The following is a 24,686-nucleotide window of genomic DNA, read 5'->3' as shown; positions in this document are numbered from 1 at the left end:
TCTAAAATGAAAAGTTGGGGGGCGCCCCTGTGGCTCAGTCGGTTAAGCGTCTGACTTCAGCTCAGGTCATGATCTCACAGTCTGTGAGTTTGAGCCCTGCGTCAGGCTCTGTGCTGACAGCTCGGAGCCTGGAGCCTGCTTCGGATTCCGTGTCTCCCTCTTTCTCTGCCCCACCCCTGCTCCTGCTCTGTCTCAAAAATAAATAAAAACATTAAAAAAATTTAAAATGAAAAGTTGGGAGGCAGTTTTACAGAGGAATATTTCTGACCTGGAGCATCTGAAAAGCACCTTGTTTGTACAAACATGCGTATGGAGATGCCCATAGCATTGGGAAAGTCAGAGAGAACCTACTCAAAGGGTGAACAGAGTGTGTTTGTACATGTCTGCTGCCTCCATGCAGACACAGATGCCCAGGTTCCGGGAATCACAGGAGCAGGATGACTGGGAAGGACAGCTCCTCCAGCTTCTATCCACTGCCTTGACTGAAACACAGTCGGTCGTGGCGAGAACATGGGACCCCAGGCATACGTTACAGATACTGGTTCTGGTGTAAAAGCAGGTATCTTCCAAAGTGTCTTGACAGACAGCAATGGGGATAACTCAACTGCTCCCAGATACAAATGATCTCACAGGAAGAGAATTTTTTTAAAAGCTTAACAAGTTATAGTATATGTCTATATGATGGATTCATTTATGTACAATTTTCATTTGGTTATCAAATATTTATCGAGTGCTTCCTATGTGCTATGAAAAGGAAGCGCTAGGTCCTGGAAATACAGATGAACAAGATGTAGTCCCAGTTCTCAAGGGGCTCACAGCTCATTGGAGAAGACAGACAAGCACACAGGGAGGCACCAACAAGAGTGGAAGGTGCACAGAATGTCCCCCTCAGGAGAGGGGAGTGAATGGCTGGACCCAGGAACACTGAGGGACTGAATTCCCCCCCAGAACATGCTGCTTCTTACATGTTTTCCCTGAAGAAACGTGAAGAATAACAGCCTTTCTTTCACTTTATGAGAAGGATGTGGGAATGTGAGAAGAATCTACATCACGTTGGTAAGCAGGGTTTGGAAGCTTCTTTAAGTTTGGATCTTCTTTAGAAAACCAAAGCTCCCTTTGGGGCATCTGGGTGGCTCAGTCGGCTAAGCGTCTGACTTGGGCGCAGGTAATGATCTCATGGTCTGTGAGTTCAAGCCCTGCATCAGGCTCTGTGCTGACAGCTCAGAGCCTGGAGCCTGTTTCGGATTCTGTGTTTCCTTCTCTCTCTGTCCCTCCCCCACTCGTGCTCTCTCTCTCTCTCTCTCTCAAAATTAAATAAACATTAAAAAAATTAAAAAAAAAAAAAAGAAAACCAAAGCTCCCTGCCCCCACCCTCTTACCCCTCACCTCCCCACCAACAAGAAAGACAGTGGATGAGCAAGTATGAGGCATACAGAACCTGTAGGAACTTGCACTTGGCCATTGGTCACATTTATCCAGACATGCAATCCCTTGGTTCAGCCCTCTAGGAAGTCAGACTAGGCTGTTCTCACCAATTTTCAGGATCCAAAAGAGGGAAGTACTGAAAATGACCCTCCATTATCATAAAAATTGTGGCGCCTATTGTGTCCCACAAATAAAAAACAAACTACTAGAGAAAAAAGCAAATATGAGCATTCTAAGTTTCTCATTTACACGATGTGAAATTTTAGAGGATTTACAAATGTCTGGAGGTTGGCCATAGTGTAGAATAACGATACCTGCCGCCACTTCTTGAGATATTACTATGTGCTGGGTACTGTGTTAAGTGCTTTATAGGCATAATCTCATTTTGTATTATTGTTTCCATTCAATACATTAGGTCTAGAGGTGACAGCATGGTGTCTCCTGGGAAGTGAAAGAGATTCACTGTGAGCAGAGTATGGTCTGGAAGGTGGGTAATGTTGAAGGATGAGGCTACAAGGTAGGGAGGGGACACATTCTGAACGACTAAGAAATGTAGATTTTTCTGACTCAAACCAAATGAGATTGCAGAATTACCATAGCCAAATGTGCCCAGCCAGCTGGGAGTTTTGGCATTGTGATTTCTTTCTCACCCCTGAGGTTCCCAAATATCTTCTTGCTTGGGAAATCCCCTCCAATGGCAGGTCTGTGCCCATCTACTAACCAAGTCCTCCCTCTCCTCTCTGCAGACTGGCCCATCACCAGGTGGGAGACAGCGATACAGAGCTGTAGCCCCACAGCACCCCCACCCCTGCCCCAGGCAGGGGCTAGTGAGGGGAGGGCAGCCACTAGCGTTGGCCTCCCCCAGGCTCACCCAGAAAATGGTTTTCTCTGGGCCTAATTAAGGATGGCCTGATGTCTATGCAGCTACACTTAAGTCTTTGTTGGCTTGCTATTGTTCCCACTGAGCGTGACAAGGCCTAAAAGCTCTATTCTGGTTGCCTCAGCCAAGTGCCAAAGGGGAAAGAAATTAAAAAAAAAAAAAATCACTACTTTCATTCACTAAACATGCCCATTTGCTTGTTTTTCTATTTTATTGCATTAGTCATTGCAATAAACCCTACGTGGTCTATTTTTTTCCCCCTTTTTATGATAGTGACATTCCAAAGCCAGGTAAGCACTCAAAGCACGAGACAGGCCTACAACACGTATCCAGAGATGTTGCTTACAAATCCAACAAACGTGCCCCTCCGTATGGATCCCCAGAGGCTCCCAGGCCTGGAAATCCTTTGTCACTTCACCATTCAGAGACCCTTTGAAAGGAAACCATTATCATTTTGGAGTGTGGTATTGACCACATTCTTCCTTCTTTATTCCAAAAACTAGAGTTGCTTGACGTAGAAAATCAATGTGAGTTTCAGGTTAATAATAAATAATTGTTCAGTATCAATAATGTCCTGAACAATTTTTGGAATAGCCTTATCCTGAAGTATTATTTCACCCAACAACCTTACCACCAGCTCAACTCTGTAGACTCATATTGAGTGCTCTCTCGATGCTAAGCATTGTACTAGGTGCTGAGGAGTCATTCATGAATCAGACACACGTTTCCCCCTGAAGGGGTTCAAAGTCCAAGAAGGTGGAGAGAAGTAAGCAACTAATAAAAATAAATCTGGATACTGACCAGACAACTCATACGTATCCACTCCACCCAAATGCACATGCACGAACACCAACCAAACGTAAATTGCATGTAAGTGTGAATTTGAACATACACGAAAATGCAAATCAATCAAATGTTAGCGCATGGAAAAGTATTTGGGACTACAAAACAACAATAACAACAACAACACACAGAATAATGTTTCAACCAATTAAGATTCAACCCTGGAATGGAAGAGGGAGTTCAAAATGCAAATATCTACCAATGTAACACATCACATTATGAAGTCAAAAAATTGATAATCTCGACATGTATCGAAAAGGAACTTGCCGAGTAAATATTTATTCATGACAGACAAGTACTTAATATGACAAGATAAAGAAATAACATTTATTCCTAATGACAAGCACACAAAAGTCTTAAAAAAACAAGAATAAATACCTGTGTGGCAACCATAGACATATGGTTGTGTGTGGAACTAAACATAATTTATCACATGTGCAGGTCCTACATGAAGGAAACTTTTTTTTTAAACTTAAGCAATTGTTTTTACGTTTATTCATTTTTGAGACAGAGAGAAACAGAGCATGAGTGGGGGAGGGGCAGAGAGAGAGGGAGACACAGAATCCGAAGCCAGCTCCAGGTTCCGAGCTGTCGGCACAGAGCCCGATGCGGGGCTCGAACCCACCCACCACGAGATCATGACCTGAGCTTAACCGACTGAGCCACCCAGGCGCTCCTACATGAAGTAAACTTTAAAACTAAGGATCTTGTGGGACGCCTGGGTGGCTTAGTTGGCAAAGCGATCAACTCTTGATTTTCACTCAGGTCATGATCTCACAGTCGTGGGATCAAGCCCCGGGTCGGGCTCTGTGCTGATCATGGAACCTATTTGGGACTCTCTCTCCATCTCTCTCCGCCCCTCCCCTGCTTGCCCGCTGTCTCTCAAAATAAATAAATAAACTTTAAAAAAATAAAAAATAAATAAAACTAAGGATCACAAAAGTGGTTCTGTGGTAATAAAAGATACGCTGAGTTCCTGGATAGAAAGCCTCAATTTTATAGAGCTCTCAGGTTTTTTTCAAAATTAATCTCTAACCGGCAATCTTAATGAAAATATCCAGAGGTTTTTTTTTTTTTCTTAGCTTGATACTATTATGTGACATTCACCTGAATAAACACCTGAAACTTTCCAAAAAGAAGAAAAATACAGAGGAGACTAGTGTTACCAGGATTTCAAATGTAGTATATAGTTACAATAAAATTATACTTTGGACTTGAAGAAAATAATTTCAGGTGAAAAAAATCAGTGGAATGGAATAGAGAGAAGAGAAATAAATGCAAATATATGTGAGCGCTAAGCATACGATGAAAGAGTTGAAAATCTGTTGGATAAAAAGAGTTTTTCAAACTGAAGTATAGTGGACATACAGAGTTACATTAGTTTCAAGGGTAAGAGATTATTTTAAAAGATACTACAGTTGGACCACAGACTTAAACATGTAAAACCACAGCTACATAAGTTTCCCCAAATGAGAAGTATAAGAAGCTTTCATAAAGCGGACACATAATTCAGCAATTATAGAAGAATAGAATGGCAATGTTGAGGAATTAAAATTCAAAGTTATCTGTAAGCAAAACTATATACGGAAAGTGAAAAAAGAAGAAAAACATCTGTTAGACATATCAAAAAGGGCTATTTGTTTTAATTAACAAAGAGCTCATAAAAGCACTGAGAATAAAGAATAACACCCACTCAAAAAAATATGCATGAGGCTTGTGAATAAGCAACTGACAGAAAAAAGAATGGACAATTTCTCCTAATTTCATAACATCAGCAGTCATTCTGTGTAACTTATCAGATAGGCAAAAGATAATGGATTTGGTAATATCGAAAATTGGCAATTTACATAGAGAAATAGGCTTGCTACGCCATCGGTGGGCATGTAAGACCTTCCTACTGGACACCTAGATGATATCTACCAGAGCTAGAAATATACGCTTGTTCCCTGTGACTGCTAAGGTCACTTGTAGGAATCTATCTTTCAAATACATGTATATTCTTGCAAATATTTGCCGAAGTAAATGTACAAGGTTATTCACTAGAGTATTTGTTTGTAATTTGGAGCGGGGAGGGGAAGCATAGAGCCCACTGTTATGGGATTGGTTAAAACTTTTGGGGGTATATCTGTTTGATGGGCAAATATGAAGTCAGTGAAAAGAGTGGAGTATGAGGTTATGCTGATATGGAGGGATCCCTGGAGGAGTGTTAGTGTGAAAATATAAAGCTGAGGTGAATGGTGTGATACAGTCTCGTGTGAAAAAACATATGTTTTGTATATAATATATAAATAGAGATATGTATGCATAGAATATTATGCAAACATAGATAAGATATATAAATAAGTATAGACAGAAAATAGCTGTGAGACTCATGTACTGGCAAATGCAAACTTGTTTGTAAGAACAAAAACTGTTCATCGTGTTGACCACTGAGAGTCGAGATTGAGAATCAGAAGAGGAGGCAAACTGTCTTCCATTTTCTGCCTTTCTCCACGCGTTGAATTTCTTAGGCATACGCATGTATAGCTTTTAATTTTGCCTCCATGCCACCTGGACTTATATGGGGCTGTGGGATTAAAGACTTTTTTTTTTTTTAATTATCTTTATTTTTAAGAGTCAGGTATGCTTTACTTATGACAATAGCAGTGAATGCAATATTCAGAGAACTTATTGTCTGGGTTTTGTAACATCCGATCCTACCAAAATCCCACCCGTCCTCTTGCCCCTTCTCCCCCGCCCAGCAGTACAGCCCAGGGTCTGTCATTTACTTAAGGCACCCCCCCTGCACTTCTGCACTTCCCTCCACCTCCCTAGCCTCGTGTTTAAGTCCAAGCACAAATGGAGGACTGACACCATTGGATTCACTGAACCAGTCACAGCTCCAATATTTTGCATCTGCCAGGCTCCTGCGTGTCTTTTCTTTGCCCCCACCAAGTGCTGGCCTGGAATCCCCCATGCTTGAGCGGTGCTGGCCACCTCCCAGCCTATCCCTCCAGAGGAAGCTTCCCAGGGAGGCTGCGTAGTCGGTGAGACTCCAGGTAAAATGCAGGCGCTGCCTCTTGCTGGCTGATGACCCTGCTTCACTTGTCCAAGCCTCAGTACCTTCAGCTGTCAAATGGGAATAATAGCATCCTCCTCCTAGCTCTGCTGCGGGCATTCAGTGAAATAGTGTATGTCTTCAGTGGGGGGGGGGGGGCGGGGGGGAGAGAAAAACTAGCTTCTTTTTGCTTTTTATTTCTCCTTAACTCCCCATAGTTTTATTTCCTTATGATGGTGGGAAGAAGGGAAGGAAGGCTATTGCTATGTCACCAACCAATGTGACAGAGTTACAGGGTGACTTAGCAATGACAGCCTTGGAGCTGTCCCTCTTCCATATCCTGTCCACCCTTCCATTACCAGGTACCCGAGTCAGAGAACTGCACCGCCCCAGTGGCTGATGGGCTCCCAGAAGCTCTCCTGGAGTGAGCTCAGGTTTTGCCAATCCTTTCGTCTTTGTCATCTGATTTACAAGACACACGCCTATGATAGCCGGGAGGTCTCTGGGCATGGGCATCCAAATAGAAAAGAGCCATTAAAGTTCAATCAAACCCAGTGGGTAAAGTTCCAAGTGTGCGGTGAGCCAGGGGCCCGGAAACCTAAGCTCTCCATGAAGGAGCACCGTCAGCCCCAGCCTGGTGCAGGTGCAGGCAGACCATAGTCTTTGCTTTGATTCTCCTACCAGAACCGTGGGGCAGGTTCTTGTTGCCATTATTAGCATTCGGGAGAATTCAGCTTTTGTTTATTTTCTTTGGAATTTTCCAATTCCCCTTTCACATGACTCAAGTAAATCCATAAATCCATACTCTTAAAGCTTGTTCTATTTAAAAAGATAGGAAGGCGGGGCACCTGGGTGGCTCAGTCGGTTAAGTGTCCGACTTCGGCTCAGGTCATGATCTCGCGGTCCGTGAGTTCGAGCCCCGCATCAGGCTCTGTGCTGACAGCTCAGAGCCTGGAGCCTGTTTCAGATTCTGTGTCTCCCTCTTTCTCTGACATTCCCCTGTTCATGCTCTCTCTCTGTCTCAAAAATAAATAAGTGTTAAAAAAATTTTAAAAAAATAAAAAATAAAAAGATAAGAAGGCAATGAAGGTGGTCCCCACAGGTTATGGGGGTAGCCTCCGGAGAGCACATACCCGCCGGCAAACTTCACGTCAGCTGCAGAGAAGCAGACGCGGCATTGAAGTCTCTGTAGCTTTGGTTTCCTCATCTGTAAACTGGGATAATAGCATTCTCTACTTGAGGATCAAGTTAAGCCCAAAACACGAAGCACCTAGCAAGGGCCGGGCACAGTAAGCCCATAAGTGGTGTTGTCTATTACTATGATGGATCGGCACCATAGGAAACGATTTAAAAGTGAACTCTAGGGGCAGTGCCTGGGTGGCTCAGTTGGTGAAGCCAACTGACTCTTGATCTCAGCTCAGGTCATGATCTCAGGGTCATGATTTTAGGATTATGACCTCATGGTCATGAGTTCAAGCCCTGTGCTGGGCTGTGCATTGGGTGTGGAGCGTACTTAAAAAAAAAAAAGAGAGAGAGAGAATTCTAGGGGTAGAGTGCCTGGGGTTCTAATCCAGTCTCTGCCATTTGCTGGCTGCATGACTTTGTCATTACTTAACCTGTCTGTGCCTCCGTTTACTCCTCTGGGAAATAGGAATGATAATGGTCTCCACATCAGGTAGATGTTGTGAGACTCAGTTTAGTCACTACGTGCAAAGCGCTACTTAGAGCCTGGTGCATAGTGTGTACTACGAAAGTGCTTGTTTTTAAAAGTATTGCTAACGACAAACACCCAATTGAAGGAGTCCAAAACGGCGAAATTAAGAAAATATGTATACACGCACATAACCAACCACGGTGAAAGCAGCCAGAACACAACGAGATGGTGTCAGAAAACAAATTTTATAAACAGGAAGGTAGAATTGATAAATACACTGAAATGAAACAAGCTCACACACACAACACCGAAAACGCAAGCTTCCGGTGAGCAGCAAAGGGACAGAGACACATAAATGGAATCAGCAACGCGAGCACGACGTTCCAAAACCGAGGCTGGAAATGCCTGAGGTTGGAGGTGGGCCCGGCACAGCCTGTAGCTGGTGGAGTCTGTGTTGGCAGAAGGCCCACTTCGGAGACATGCGGTCTGCCTCCAAGTGGGGCTGCTTCTACCTCTCGCCGCCACTGGGTATCAGCCACCTGGTGCCAGCTGTGCTGCCCCAGGCACGAGCTTTTTTTGTCGTCCCCTGTCTCTGTCAGGGTCTCTTCTCAGAGACCCACTGTTGGCCCCATCTTCCCCTCCTCAGACCTCCTCTTGCCTTCCCACACGGGGTGGGGACCACCCAGCTTTGCAGCCAGCTTCCCACCCACCAGTCCACTCAGGGGCCATCACCAGCCTGGAGAAGTGACCTGGAAAATGACAAAGGGGATTTTCTTCCTCCTCATCCGGTCCATCTTCTGGGTCCCCCCCCCCCCCGCCCTCCTCCCCACACCAAAGACCTTGGGAGATGGATGTGAATCAACAAACATGAACCTGTGCCCGATACTTGGAGAATATTGGACCGGTGTGGTAGCAGGTGGTGGGGTGTAAGAGAAAGAACTGACTTCCTCCTGCTTTCCAAGATCTCAAATGCGTTGAAGGGAGAAACCGTGCAGATACTGGATGCAACCAAAAATACGTCAATAGAACAGCCCATGGAGTGTTTGCGAAATCTAAGTGTTTGTCCCTGGCAGTGAGTGCCTTGGGCAGACGAGGAAGGGAAGAGATGGCTCTACTATGGCGGAGGAAGGAAACTCTTCGAAGGACCAAAGATGTGGTAGTTGGAAATATGGGTGAGAGAACACAGGGGAAACTTCAGTGACTCAGAGGCATCCAGCACTCCGTCTAGGCCCCACGTTAGGCCCCCAAAATGCGAAGCGTCCACTCATTTGGCCTGGGTGGAAGGTGCCACTATCAGGGCCCCATCCTCGATGAGGAGACTGAGGCCCAAGGGAGTAGCCGGCCCGTGTTCTCGCAGTTGCCAAGCACAAGGACTCAGACCTGTGCTCTTGACCCCCCCACCTCAGCTTTGCTGCCACAGATGGTGTGTGTGTTTGGACTTGGCACTTACTAGCAGCCTGTTTCCTCAGCCTTAAAATGGAGGTGATGATACTACGCCATGGGCCTAGTTGTTGAGTCTCATCTCAGTGAGATAAGTAAGTAAAGTCTCCGGTTCATAGTACATGCTCAGACGTCCCTGGCCATCCCTTCCACAGTCCCCCTGAACCTACCTTTGAGCGTTATGCACGTTAGTTCCTACCCCGCAGGGTCAGCTCTTCTGAAAGGCCCGTCAGATTTCCAAGCCTTTCCTCAGAGGGTTTCTTCTACCTGGGCTGCCTTCTCCTTCTATGTCCAGGCTTCCAAAACTGACAAGCCTCCAAGTTCCCATTTATGTAGCATTTACCCATGAAACCTCTGGTGGTCTCCAGTGGCAAGTGGCTTTTCTTCCCTCTGGTCCCCTGGGGTCTTCTGGGTGGGTTGCTTCTGAGCATCCTGGGCCTCAGCTCTGCCACCTAGAAAGGGGGACGATGACCACCCCTCCCCACAGGAACTGTGCAAGACGTGCTCCACTTGGACAGAGCACAACAAGCCCCTGATGGTATGAACTAACCATTGCAGCTAACCATTGATTTTGGTTTCTTTTCTCTCCTAGATGAGAGATTAGGGCAGGGATATTGTTAAATAACGTTTTGTTTTTTCCACGATCCCCAGCGCGGAGCCTGGAACGTAAGAGGTGCTCAGGGGAGTGAGGGTCGAAGGGAACAGAGATCAAGCTAAAGATCGCACAACAGGAGAGGTTGACCTGTATTCACAAGAATGAGGCTCGGTTCACATCTGCTGTGTGCTAAGCACTTATGGTTTGCAAAGCCTCATGCTAAGTGCTATAGAGAGTATCAGAAGAAACCCTGGGATGCTGTCTGGCTCCAGAGACTGGCCGTCTGGTTGGGACTGAGAGAGGGTCTGGTACACCATTGATCCGCAAAACACAGCGATTCCAGAAGCAGTGAGGCCACCCTTGGGTAAGCTTGTGAAAAAGGTCTGGCAGAATGCAAGTCCTGTGGCTACAGGGACGTTCTCTTCTTTATCTGCTGCTAGATGTCCTGTGTCTAGCCACGTGTCACAAGTTTCATGGGGCCACTCAAAAGCACACCATGGGTTATATGAATGAAATATGGAAATCATGGGGCGCCTGGGTGGCTCAGTCAGTTAAGCGTCTGACTTCGGCTCAGGTCATGATCTCACGGTCCGTGAGTTCGAGCCCCGTGTCGGGCTCTGTGCTGACAGCTCAGAGCCTGGAGCCTGCTTCGGATTCTGTGACCTCTCTCTCTGACCCTCCCCCGTTCATGCTCTGTCTCTGTCTCAAAAATAAACATTAAAAAAAAAAAAAAAAGAAATATGGAAATCATCCCGAGGGGCAGGAGAGAAATGGTGTGAGTTGCTGGGGAAGAAAAAGATAGGTGTTTTAGGTAGACAGAAACCAAAACAACAACAACAACAACAAAAACCCAACTATGCACAGAGGACAGGTAGCAGAAGTCTGTAGGCAAAATATTAGGGACAGGCTATATAGCCAACAATTAAAAAGGTGGTTATGTAAGTGATGACACTGCGCTCAATGTAATTACTTCTGGGCATTAAAAATCAAGTTTGCATAGACCTTACAACAAGATAGAATTATGAGTGACAAAGGCAATGATAAAAAATCACGTGGACCCGAAGATTATAGCTATTAAAGCTAAAAGCAGAGACTAGAAGCAAGCACAAGAGACTGTTGGAAGCGGCTTTCTTTAAAGCCTAGGTTTATGGATGATTGTTTTCCCCTCTCTTTGTTCTCTTTTTTCCGGGTTTCTCAAAATTTCTATGACCATACACAGTTTTTATGGAAAACACAATGAAGTTATGAACTTGAATTGTATAATAGATCTACACTAATTAAAGTGTTTTCTAGAAATAAGCGGACTCCTGGAGGTTATAGTCACAGACTCTAGTGCGATGTGTGTAAATATCCCTTCCCTTTCCTGATTTTGATAATGGAGAAGATAATGAGTATGTTTTACATGCATAACATTGTAGGGGGTGCATGTGCGATTCTCTCTCTCTGTCCCTTAACTTGAGATTAGTGCATGCGTTTATATCCTTATGATATATACAAATACACATATATACACACATACACTGGACCAGAACATAGCTGGGGTGGGGAAATGTGGACAGATGGCTAGACTGGTGGGTAATAGAACAGGATAGACCCCTGGTGTGTGCTGGTAAGTTCAAAGGTGTGTTACTGACTGAGAGAGGCAAGACGTTCTATCCAAAACGCATCCTGTCTCTGAAATGGACTCAAAGTTTAAGAAATAAATGGGAAAACAGAGACTATTTGTGGGTTCCTTCCTTCCTACCACTTCTCTCCCTGTCTCTGTGTCTCTCTCTCTCATACATACCCGCACACGCACACACACACACATCCTGTCCTCTCCTCCCTCTCTCTCCCTGTCTCTCCCTCTCCGACGGATGCGTGAGTTGTCCAGCCCCTAGGCTGCCGCAGCTGAAGAACACTGTCCCTCTGTCCCTGGGCATTTTGCCGGCTGGAAAGAGGCAAGCAGGGTTTGGGAGAAAATGTTTCTGACAATGACAAAAGCCCAAAGTGGTCAAAACGGGCTGATTTTTTTGAGACAAAAGATCTATTTTTAGACCTGTCTGGGCGGGGCTGTGTTTTGAAAATAATTATTTAAGATTGAGAGTAATTCATTTAATGTGCAAGGAAGTTACTAATTTCAGAGAGAAATAAAGATCCTCAGAACCCAGATTCCTCTGAGCTCTACCTCAGCCTTAGCCTGGGGTGATCACTAACTCCTCTGGTGAGAAGATAATTTTATTTTAATTCTCATGCACTAGCTAAATAACTTCCATCCAAATGCCGGCTATCAATCTTTATGAGTAAATGATTGTCCTCACAATCAGGGTGTGGTACAGGGGAGGCTGACATACTTTAGGAGCTATAAAACTTCTTGGATGTAATTTTCTTCCTAGGCCATTATAAACATAACAACCTTATTTTTTTAATAGCTTAAGCCATGGAAACACTAAAAAGAAAAGACCTCAACAACAATGCAGATACTGCTTTGATAAAGGAGGACGAGATATATATATATATATATATATATATATATATATATATATATATATATATAGTTTCCATCTTAGAAAGAAAAATGACTTTCCCCTCACACTTTAAAATGTGAATGAATTAATTTGACTTTGAAATTCTCTTGACACTCCTTGAGGTAACAGGAGCCACATGTGGTAAAATTGGATTTGGCAAGCGAGACTTTTCCAAGCTTTCTTTTCTTTTCTTTTCTTTTCTTTTCTTTTCTTTCTTTTCTTTTTTCTTTTCTTTTCTTTTCTTTTCTTTTCTTTTCTTTTCTTTTCTTTTCTTTTCTTTTTTGCCTTCTCTTCCAGCAGACTGGCTTGCAAGGATCCCCCAACTCACTGGAGAAACACTTCTCCAAAGGATAAGGCCCCCAAGCCTGAAATCCAAGCCATGACTTCACTGGGGAAATAAATCATTGATGGTTTCAGGGCTCTTGGCCTTTGGATTCGAAGAAGGGTAACTATCCAGAATTCAAAAGGACAGTGGAGGGAAGTCAGATGTCTTTTATTTACCTGATGAGGAAATGAAAGTTAAGGGGCTCAAATAACCTGCCAGAGTCACTTATGGTTGGTGACAGAGCTGGGACCAGAACCCAGGGTCCTGGGTTGGACCCCCACATGGAAGGTGTCACACAATTGCTCCTCTGTTTCACCCACAGAAAAGCCACAGCCCTGCCCCCCCACCACGAACTCCCCCGTGGGACCTACCCCAGGGGGTCATGTGAAGGTGAAGTGAGTCCGTTCATACAGAGTGTTTACAACAGTGCCTGGGACACAGTCAGTGCTCAGTCTTCTTCCTATCGGTTTAACCAGAAAGATGGTCCTTGTAACAGGAGAACCAGACAGTGAGAAGTTTCCAGCACTGACCACCAATGAGAGGATGTGAACGCCAGAATAATCGCTGATCATGTGTGAAATCTGTAACAGGAACTCAAGTCACTTACTCTTTCTTGACATGTTTACAATCATTAAAGCAAGGCTTTGGAATTGTAGTTGCTTGCACTGAAAATACTTAAGCTTTGTCCTTATCTTTCTGTGAAGAAAAAGAAACGGGGCCGATGCGGGAGGTTCGGTGCCATTGTCACAAATATAAGAAGGCAGTTGTTTCCTGTGTTAAAGCTAAGTTTAATTTAAAGAATCTTTTGGGTTTTTTTTTTTTTCCCCCTAAAGAAGCTGGATATGGGTTGTACACAACCAGCAGATCTCTCAGTATCCTGCGCTCATGTCCTCAGGAAAAAGGATACAAGGATCCATCTTTGTTTCCTATGCATGTTGAATGGTTTTATATAATTTGTTGTGTCAAAAGAAGAAAACTGCCTGGTGAAATGAGAGCTGTGTTTGTGCTCCCCCTCCAGACTCCTTTTTCTAAAATCTGAAGATTATGCCAGGATCTGGACTGCCTGCTAAATTTCTGGAAAGTTGTTGGCTCCTCCTCTCTGCCCCCAATCCCATAATTAGCTCCACCCCCCTCCCCACTCTGTGCCAGAAAGGAGCCCCCTGCTCCCCGGGCTCCACACACTGATGGCCTTCCTGGTGGGCTGGGAGTGGAAGTACGTCAAGTTCAAGTTCGTCAAATTCAGGGCACCTGTGGGGAGACTGGAAAGGGCAGCTTAGGCCCATGGACTGAGCCAGTCTCTGAATAGGCAGCACGACTCTCCCCTACCCAGGGATCTCCACTGCTCCGTCTGTTGGGTCTGTAAAGCTGCTTCTTACAAGGAAGCCTAGCCTCTCTGTGCCTGGCCTGCCGGGCTAATCAACAAATTGGCAATAAACACTGCTGTTATGGAGGGCATCCTTTGCACTTGACATTGTGTTAAGTGCCATCCACAAAGCGTCCCTTTCAATCCCCCACAGCACCTCTCAGAGGCCAACATCACCCCCACGTCCTGGGTGAGGCTCAGCAAGGTGACGTACTCAGCCCAAGTTCAGACGGCCAGCGAGGGGCAGGGCCTGTGCCTGAGCCTGTGTGCGCCCCCACTCCCATGATCCGGGACAGCAGAGCTGTGCCCTAATTTCTCCTGTTTTTCTCCCTTATGAGACAGCGAGGTTACATGTGGGCTTCAGCCCTAGAAAACAGACTGCCCTAGCGCCTCGGCCCTGTCAGCGTCTGCCTCGGTGGCTTTCAACAGAATGTATGGCTCTTCTATTAGATATGGGACAGTATTCAACCTTATTTTCTTAGATTCTAGATGTTAATTCTGTCCAGCAAGTTCCTTGCATTTGTGACAGCCTCGACATGTGAGTATAAAGCTTTTGGGTCTAAGACATTGTTTTCTACTTGTGCTTTCCCAAAGTTTGCCTCAACCTGGGGATTTAATAGGATGAAGCCGTTTTCTCTTCAGATCATTGGATTGTATTTAGGCATCATGAAAATATGCAAATTCTCTCCCCTCAGGCTTGCTCTCGTTTAAAAATCAGACTCCAAATCTAGAGATGAGGTTGGGGCGCCTGGGTGGCTCAGTCAGTTAAGAGTCCGACTTTAGCTCAGGTCATGATCTCACAGTTCGTGAGCTCGAGCCCCGCGTCGGGCTCTGTGCTGACAGCTCAGAGCCTGGAGCCTGTTTCAGATTCTGTGTCTCCCTCTCTCTCTGACCCTCCCCCGTTCATGCTCTGTCTCTCTCTGTCTCAAAAATAAATAAACGTTAAAAAAAAAAAAAAAAAAAAAACAAATCTAGAGATGAGGAAAGAGGTTGGAAAGGTCGTTGGTTAGAAAGAAATAATCCCTCTCCCCCCACCCCCACCCCCACCCCACGTGCACCTAAGTCCTGTCTGGCTCCTTTCTACCAACCAAGATGGACATCCCGGATGGGTTTGCCAGCGGTGTCCTAAAATCTCCCGGGACTTCTGTCCCATAAATACACTGGACACAACTTCCTCTTCGGGCACCTCCCTCTTTCTAAGGGTTAGTTTGGGGCCCACAACCTAGAAATTGTTTCTTCTTAAATAAATCATTGTGTCTTGGCTTTTCGACCCCGCACCCATTCATCAAAACCTGTTCCTTTGCTTAGCCTCTCCGATTGAGTTCCGTCCCCAACCAGTTCCCCTGTGAGCGGAATTTCCAGCTTGAAGGTTACTTTGATTTTGATCTTGAGTTTTTTAAAGACCTCCATCCCTCCCCTTCCCCGTCGGCAAAGCGCAGTTAGGGGTGAGGGATGCTGGGCGTTCCGTGGGAGAACCGTTTTAGCAACAAATCTGACTGACCAAGTGCAGGAGCAGAGTTTGACCCTTTGAAAACCAAATCAGTATAATAATGAGGGGTGGGTTGTTGTTGTTGTTGTTTTTTCCCCCCTGGGATTCTGATACACTGGATGTTTGATAAGCCTGCTGCTTGCAACTTCTCCCCTGAAGTAGCAGGCAGGCTTCGGCTCTATCCTCCTGACGTGCACCTGAGTCCCATGTTCGATCTATTTTTTAAACACGTCCCAAGGGAAGCGAATACTCAATTTTCGCTCTCATTTTCCAAATGCAGTTAGGTTATTAGTTTTGACTTAATGAAGAATAGTTGGTGGGAACAAGCCAGGCTCTGAAACACCAAGGAAAGAGTTGAGGGCTCTGAAGGGGTTGGGGCGGGGGGGGGGGGGGAGGGAGAGGTGGTAGAGAATCAAGTCTTGCAACTAAGCACTTTTCACATTTCGCATTAAACAGTTTATGCCATTTTTTAAAAGAAGGAAAGAAATATTTTAGGTATTCTAAGCATAATGCTTAAACCACAAATTCTGTAAAAAATGAACAGCATAAGCTATTAGCAGCTGTACGCGTCATAAACACCTTAGGCGAGACAATCAGATACTAATGCCAAGAGCACCTCGAAGCCATCAGTCTGCACAGCGCCCGACTTCTGCGATTTCATAAGATAAATGCTTCTGCTGTTTTAAGATGATGAAACTACAGCTAAGACGAATCTCCGTATTTTTCACCAGTGATTTAATAAAGGCCAGCTCTGAATAAATAGGGGACGGCCACTCTGGAAGCTTTTTGAGCTTTGTGCTGAAATGCGTTGGAACTTTCTTCCGTAAATTGATTGTATCCAAAGTTCTGATTCGTCCATGCATGGAAGGAAGACGTTTACGCAGTCGTGGACCTGAAACGTTCCATGTAATGTGCTGCGGCTTCATGGGGGAATTGAGGACAAGATGCTTTCTTGGGGCAAAGCCGGGGGCGGGGGAAGTTGACCCTACTTTTTTTTTGGCCTGACATGGGTACCAAGGGAGATCGAAGAGAGAAGGAACTGAGTCCTGGATTTTGCTGTCCCTAAACTTAGGCTTCTCAAAAAAGTGCTCAATGTCCATATGATGTCACACTTGCCTTTGGGTTTATTTTTGCGTCTCAGGCTGTGTTAAACCCATGCGATCAATGAGTAGTGAGACAGGTAGATGGATATGTAGACAGACAGTCAGAGGGGCAGATAGATAAACACACTTCAAGATATTACAGGTAATTACTTCCCAAAGTAGTCAAAATCCTCGGGGACAAGGCTGACTGTAATTTTAGAGGATCTATTTAAATCGTATATTCATGAGTAAGAAAAGTTTCTTCTCCCCCATTTTTGATGAGCAAGAGAGGAGAGCAAGCAAGAGAACAAATGAGGAAGAACGGATTTATTAATATTTCTTTGGGCCCATATTCTCAGGAACTAGCCGGTTTAGCATGTCAACTAACCCCTTCCAGGGTTCCTGATCGGCTGTGCGTGTGCGTCTGTCCGTGTGTGCGTCTGTCCGTGTGTGCGTGTGCGCGTGCTTGGCATTGGTCTGCAGCCCGCTTTTCAAGATGACAAGAGCTTGTCAGGGAAAGGCAGTGGTCCCCGTGTGAGGTTTGGCAGGGTGCCGGCTGTGTTGAGGAAGCCCCCCCACCGCCTTGGAACACTGCGGCTGGGGGCCGTGTCTGTCCGAGGCCTACCCCTGCCCTGGGCCCTGCTGACTTTAATTACTCCCTCCTTGGCTGAATTCACAGGTGGCTTCCCGGGAGGAGGCGTTTACCGCTGCCCACACCCCCCGGCTGCTCATTTCCTCAGTGGATTAGCAGGGCCACGATGAAACAGAAGCTTGTGGCTTCTCCATTCTTTACACAACCTGGTGTTAGAGGTTGACCTTTCACCCCTGGAGATTCGGGGGATTAAGGCCGCTTTTAAGTCCCGCTCTGGTTACTAATCCACCACTTTCACTGGATGTTATGTAAGCACTTCCTGACTTACCCTTTAAATCCTGTAAACATAATAAAACAGAGTTTAACCTTTACCTTTGGATTTCCCCACTATCTTTTGCACTGTCGAATCAACTGGACGGATCCAGGAACAGAAAGCTAATAAGTGATAGCCTGATCTTTTTTTTTTCTTCTTTTTTCTTTTGCCCTGGGACATGTAACAAAACATTACAATCTTTAATATATTCAGGCCAAATAGTTGCAGGGGAAGCACCAAAAGCTGCAGACCGGGCAAATAATGTTTCTCTCCCTTTTAACTGCATACATTTTCCCACAAAACAAGGAAGCAGATGGTATTGGGTGTTTCCTCCCCTCCCCCTTTTCAACAAATTAGAACCAATAAGGTCCAAATGATAGCTGGAAAAATAGGCTTTTGAGGAGGTTTGCAGTAATACAGACCTTCAGTGCTCCTGTCTCAAGCCTGCGGCCTCCTGAGAGTGTCCCAGGGGGCCCGCTCATGCAGACTATGCACTTTTAAGTATGAATATTATTAGCTAGCCCGATTTCTAGACCCAAAGAGCAAATCCAAACTTGTTTTGGACAAACATAAAATGCATCCATCCTTCTTGTTTTCTGTTCGCGCTTCGACTGGTCAGACGCTTTTCCTGAATGCTCTTTCTCGGGGACTGCGTTACAGAATGGCCAGAAAGACGGTCTAAGAGCTCCCGTTTGGTAGCGGATTATCACCAGGCTCCTGGTTAGTGAGGCTACATCGTGGGGACGTACTAGGGCATTACATCATCAGTGATTACATTAGTGAGGGTGCAAGCCTTTGATATGTCGTTATTGTCACCGGGAAGTCACTTCCACCACAGAGCTCCTGAGCTGGTCACCTTTATAATGGTCCCTATGGGTAAAAGATTCCAGAGAAGATTCTGAGCGAGATGAATTCTTGGTTTTGTTGTTGTTGTTGTTGCTATTGTACTTGCCCTGTTTTTGCCTCTAAGAGAATCTAGCAGATTTATCTGGGGAGCAGCTGGTGGTGAAAGGGAGGCGTTGCACGTGCTAGTCTGCCGGCCAGGCAATGGGATGGCTTGAGACCAGCCAGCCTGTGTCCCTGTGGATGTCACCAATCGCATTTGGCCCTCAATTTCCCCATCTTCAAGTGGCGACAATGTCCCTGACTCCTCTGGATCGCTGAAGGAAAAATTGTGTGCAGTGCTTTGAGACTGAGAGAATACATGGTTGAATGTTCACAGCACAACTGTGATTGGTTGCGTGGGTGACAGACTATAATGAAAGGATAAAAAACTTTAATCATGGAATTAAATTTGGAAATGACAGCTCTTTCAGATCTCTAATGTGCAATACAAATTTATCTTATCTTTGACCCCCGTGGTCCCAGGATACATCCGAAGGGTCTAAAATTATCAGTATGTCCCCAGCCTTACACTACTCCCCAGCCGGGTCCTGTCTTGGTAGTGATGCATCTGATTTTTTTTTTTTTTTATAAATGAGGTTTTTTTGGGTTGTTATGTTTATATATTTATTTTTTGAGAAAGAGATAGAAAGTAAGCAGGGGAGGGGCAGAGAGAGAGGCGGGGGTGGAGAGAGAGAGAATCCCAAGCAGGCTCCGAGCCGTCAGTGATCCAATGAACAGTGAGATCATGACCTGAGCCAAAATCAAGAGTCAGATGCTTAACCGAGACTCCCAGGCACCCCTATAAAAGAGGTTTTTTTTTTATTGTGATGCATCTGATTAATTTACTCCACACCATAGCCCCCATTGTGGGTAATAGTGTCCTCCTCACCCCAGGGAAACTTAAATTCAGAGAGGTTAGTGCGGAACTGCGGCCCACACCGAGATCCGCCTGGGCCCTGCTTCAGCACACGTATGAGCCAGTGTGGACACGGCACCTCTTTCTCACTGCAACTCTGTGAATCCTCACGGCCTCGCAGGCAAGCCGCAGAGTTGCTTTCATTTGAGAGTTGAGATAATGAGGAGCCATAAACATAAGCTTTGATTTATTCTAGTGCGTGGATATTTCGAAACATTCCCTGGAGAAAATGTGAAGGGCCCCCGGGTGGGGTGGGACGCAGGAATCAAAGGGTTGTTGGCCTGAGCAAGTGAGGAATCTCCGGATTTTGTTAGGGGGGATTTCCCTGGGATTTCCATTGCGTCTCCCCTCTTCTCGGCCCCTCGAGATACCCTGCAGCAAGGCAGCTCGGCCTTCTCTGCCGACGAGGACAGTCCTTGCCGGTGTCCTCCGGGGCGGAGGTCTTGCGAGCTGAAGGCTGAGAACTCACTTGCTGCTGTTCCCCCACGCCCCGTACAGCAGACCTTCCCGCTGCCACGGAATTAATGGGCACCTCAACACTTAAGAGGTGCTTCCGGACAAGGAACACATGTAATTTGGGCCTTGTGGTAAATGCTTGCTCGGTGAGTCTCTGCAGAGGTGTAATGTCCTGTTGGGGACGAACGTGTCCTTTCCTGCAGGTAGATGTGTCACCGCTCTGCTCTCTCAGGAGGATAGACGCTAGGATGTGCTCACGGGTCCACGCACATGCCACACCCTACAGCTGAGGGAGGAAGGGCCCCCCCCACCCCCCAAGGCCCAGCAGCACCTTCCTTGGTATTCGTGACCTGTCCTTGAGGTGGGGAGGAGAGCCATAGAGAAGGCAACATGGCTGCCAGAAGGGAGATGCTCCAAAGCAGGGTGAATCCACATCTAGCTCGGCCCTGGGACGTCAGGCCTCATGGCTGTCGTGTCCCCCAGATGTGCACACACCTGTGCACACTCCTGCACACACTCAGTTCCTTTGCCTCCTCTCCCCTGACAAAGTTCACCAAGTCCTGGGTCCTGCCAGATGGAAAGGAGAGAGTCCGGGGTGGGGGGGGTCTCTTCACCTGTGCAATGGGAAGATCAAGGCCACCTAGTGCTCAGGAATTTTGTGAAGGTCACAGGTGACGATAGGGGTGAGAGAATTTTTAAGCCACAATCCACATAGAAAACTCTAATAGAATGTAGGTTCCATGAAGACAAGGATGTGGTTTTGTGTGCCACAATATTTTCAAGCCCAGCAGAGTACCTGGCACTGAGTAGGTATAGAGTTAATATTTGATAAAATCAACGAATCAAAAATTGTGGGATGGGTGCCTGGGTGGCTCCCTCCGTTAGGCATCTGACTCTTGATCTCAGCTCAGGTCTTGATCTCAGCGTTATGAGTTCAAGCCCCACGTTGGGCTCCACACCTGGAGCCAACTTAAATAGTAATAGTAATAACAATAATAATAATTATGGGATACCAATAATAGAGTAATATAACTCATCACAAAACCATGGAGTCCCATCCCCGTTTTGGGTATCTTTGCAAGGGGACACTGTATACATCAGCTTACCAGGTAACAAGGCCTTTTTTGGTTTTTTTGCCCAACACTCCTGTAAAGGGAATTAGTAGCATCTCAGTTTTCGACAAGATACAAGAACGTTCTTATAGTTGTAGTGGCAGCAGTCACAATGATTACAGTAAAATATCCTTAACTCAGAGCCAGTCACTCTGCACTAAGGGATCCGAAAAGCAGCTGAGGCCCCAGAGGGAACAGAAAGTCTTGAGTGGCCAACACAGATGTCCTAGGGCTCATGTTTGAGCTCAGCCGTCCTCATTTTGAATCTACTCACTCTTACTTTGCACCTGACCGTAACACACACATGTGATTTATCTTCGCACACGGGAAGTGAGAGTTCACAGTTAGAGAGGAGGCAGAAAAGGTACTGAAAATAAAAAGTCACACACACTAAAAATATCTAACATGGGGGTCAATCGCCATAGAGATAAACTCCCTGACAAATTCTTACAGTCCTTACATAGTCATTTTTTAATCTTTAAACAACTTGAAATTCTTCTTCCTTTTTGCATTTAATTTAACCATACACCAACGAATAATTGACGTTTTGAGGGCTTACGGTGTGCCAGACGCAGGGGTTAGAAAAATGAAGAAGTGGTAAAATATTCTTCTCTTATGGAGCTTAGGTACCTGAGCAAGATGTTCCACTGCAACCAGTGTCTGTCCTCCAGTGGGTCCAGTCCGGCTCCTTCTCCCCACAGCTGAACATCAGCAGTGTGCTTGGACACAGGAGCCGGCTTCTATGAAGACATATGTCTTCTGACACACGAGCCGTCCTCTGCAACTCAAGAAGCTGTTGCTGTGGGAGGGAGGAAAGAAGTGAGAAGATGAAGGGAATAACAGAGGAATGCTTGTTCATTTAGCCTAAAAGCAGGAAACTGCCGTGCTTCTGATTCACGCTCTTCTCTCTTTCCTGAACCCACATAGTTGATTTCATATCATTCAAATGCACATATGAGGCGCCTCTACCTCTTCACGGTGTATTGTTATTTGTGAAAAGCTGCAAGGCAGTGTGGACACAAAGCCTCTGGGGTCAGAGAGACCTGGTTCATTTCTCGTGTCTGCCTTCTCTAGTGGATAAATAACCTTCTACTTCTTTAGGACTTTAGTTACTCAAACCTAGTGTCGATGAAATGATATGCACTTTGTAGGGATCTTGTGCAGGTTTGAAATATGTAAAACCCTTCGGCTTATTTCACATAGATGTATAGTGAACAGGATATATTTGTGTTATTGTAGCAACTTGAAATTCTTAATGCTAGTTCAGAGCTACCTAGAAAAGCTTAAAGAGGGGCGCCTGGGTGGCTCAGTCGGTTGAGTGTCTGGCTTCGGCTCAGGTCATGATCTCACGGTTTGTGAGTTCAAGCCCTGCGTCGGGCTCTGTGCTACCAGCTCAGAGCCTGGAGCCTGCTTCTGATTCTGTGTCTCCCTCTCTCTCTGACCCTCCCCCACTCATGCTCTGTCTCTCTCTGCCTCAGAAATAAACATTAAAAAAAAATTAAAAAAAAAAGAAAAGCTTAAAGAGTGCCTTGAATCTGCTTTCATAAGAAAAGAATGCATATTTCTAGTCAAAGGGACCTGTAATGGCATGTATGTAGAAGGACAGCTAGTCCACTGAGGTGACAAAGAACATGGACCTTGCCGTCAGGCAAAGCCAGGTCCAAATCTAGGTCCTTGGTTCCCAGCTGTGAGTCACTGGACATGTGACCAAACATGGCAAAGCCTCAATTCCATCCCCTGTTAAAAAAAAATGAGGTTGATTATGAACTTAGATAAAAAGATATGTTAATAAGATGCTTGGCACCTAACAGGAATTTAGTTTAATCACTGTTATTTTTAGCTGGAAAATTCCATTGTATTGAATGCCCCAAATCTCAGCACCTCTGCAGGATATTAATAATCAGAATGATAGCAATAATTAATAATCATATCAGCTAGCATCTAGGAGACGATCGTAAAAGAATCTTAACCAAAAAATCAACGCTCAGTGTTCTGAGAACTTTTTTTTCCTAAAAATGTTATAAGATGAATATTGTTAGCAACAGATGCATTTGCTAAATTTCATGCCACAAATAACCATAACCACTTAGAATTATAGTTACATGGCTTCTTTGTAACTCACACTTATAAATCAGTAGGGGTTGCTAAGGCCAAACCGTTCCCAGGTAAAATGGCAATGGACAAAAGAACCAGAGTAGGTGTATTTTATGGAGAAAGACCCTTTTCAAATTGAAGTGTGAAAAGAATCAATACAACCAGGGGCCTAAGTGTCCCCAGAATCCAGGTAGACCAATTACTGAAATAACAAAAATGAATGCAGGAGAGAAAAAAAAAAAAAAAAAAAAAAGAGCCTTCCTACCAAGGTAATTCTCAAAAGGCAATGCAGCACCTTGTAAACCTTCTGTTTCCATAGCTCCCCAACAAACAAGGGCTTTTGACTCATGGAAAAACTGCATGATCTATAGCCAAAACACCCTGTGTGAAGGTGACTTTTCTAGAAGGAAAAGTAACTTAACTGGGGTATTGCGTTTCTAGACAATTCTTTCTGTTCTGGACACATTTGATATTTTGTGGGTAAGAAATGGCCCTCTTTCCGCATCCATCTTGCCTTCTAGATATCAAGGAAGTTGGATTAGCATTTAAAAAGTTGTGTGGTTTTTGTTGTTGTTGTTGTTGTTGTTGTTTTGTTTTGTTTTGTTTTGTTGATGAGGTGAGGACTCTTTGATTCAGTGTATAAAAGAGATAAACAGAAGATACCGTAGCTGATGCTGGACTCCATTGTCTCACTGCCCTTCCCTTCACATGAAGGGCCTGTGGAAACATAGAGGAACCCTAGAAGTCAAGAGAAACCATCAGAAATTACTCCCTCTTCGCATCCAGCTCTACTCATCTACAGCTATTTTTATTCTTACACTAAAAAAGAATCCAACCCAGTCAGAAATTTCCCATGTTTGAGGACCTGTTTGGAGGAGTAGGACTGCTGGAGAATTTCTTGAAGTTTATAATAAGGGAAAGCCAGCCCCCAATGTGCTAGGACTTGTGACATGAATGACATTTCTGATGACAGAGAGCACTTCATAGTCAAATGGCTCTTGGGAAACACAGAGTGATGAGGGCTGGTCCGTAGTAGGGGCTACAGTCCACGTTCTTCTTTAGTGCTCACCCTTCAGACTCATATAATATCCAGGGGGAAGAGACCTCAACGTGTTAGACCTGGAATATTCAGTGAATAATAGAAGAGTCAGTTGGGAGAGAACCTTGAGAAGGTGGCAAGTCCTTCCCACTGTGTGCAGGCAGATAGGTGCCATTATCTCAAGACTTCCAGGGAAGATCTTCTGTGACCCTCCCTCACTCATATCACTTCCACGACCGAGAAGCCCCTTTTCATCAGTGAACGTAAACCTTTCATGCAGGAATCGGTGCCCATTTTTTGTCTAAGAGACAATCAAGAATTGCTGATGACTATTCTCAACACCTTTGAGCTTTCTCAAGTCCCATATCTTCGGTTTATTTTTTCCATGGTGTGGAAATTGCAAGTGACTTCAAGCTACAGACGTTGTGAATTAATTTCCTATGCCTGCCCCTCGGGTCCTGGGAGGAAATGGGTGCACCTGCCCCAAATCAAATGAATAATTCATATTGCATCTGGGTCTAAAAGGTGATAGGCAGCATAGAAATGCAGAAACAGCTGGAAACAAGATTAGGGATGTCCTTCCCCCTCCCCACCAAAAAACCCACGAAGGCAGGAAGGCAAACTTGTTTAGGTGATTGC

At 45.2% G+C, this 24,686-nt stretch overlaps 1 long non-coding RNA gene across 1 annotated transcript; it reads right to left on the bottom strand.

The window, feature by feature from the left end:
• Positions 1 to 12,688: 12,688 nt before the first annotated feature.
• On the bottom strand, positions 12,689 to 23,748 carry LOC122228320. Its single transcript, XR_006206523.1, has 5 exons — positions 23,672 to 23,748; positions 22,493 to 22,651; positions 21,545 to 21,713; positions 13,078 to 13,287; positions 12,689 to 12,882 (listed from the first exon to the last, which is right to left on the bottom strand). It is a non-coding gene; the product is annotated as an uncharacterized LOC122228320 (long non-coding RNA).
• Positions 23,749 to 24,686: the final 938 nt, after the last annotated feature.

Source organism: Panthera leo, chromosome C1, assembly GCF_018350215.1.
Source record: "Panthera leo isolate Ple1 chromosome C1, P.leo_Ple1_pat1.1, whole genome shotgun sequence".
Lineage (NCBI taxonomy): Eukaryota > Metazoa > Chordata > Mammalia > Carnivora > Felidae > Panthera > Panthera leo.
Note: the sequence above shows the minus strand (reverse complement) of the source record. Positions and strands in the feature narration are given on the sequence as shown.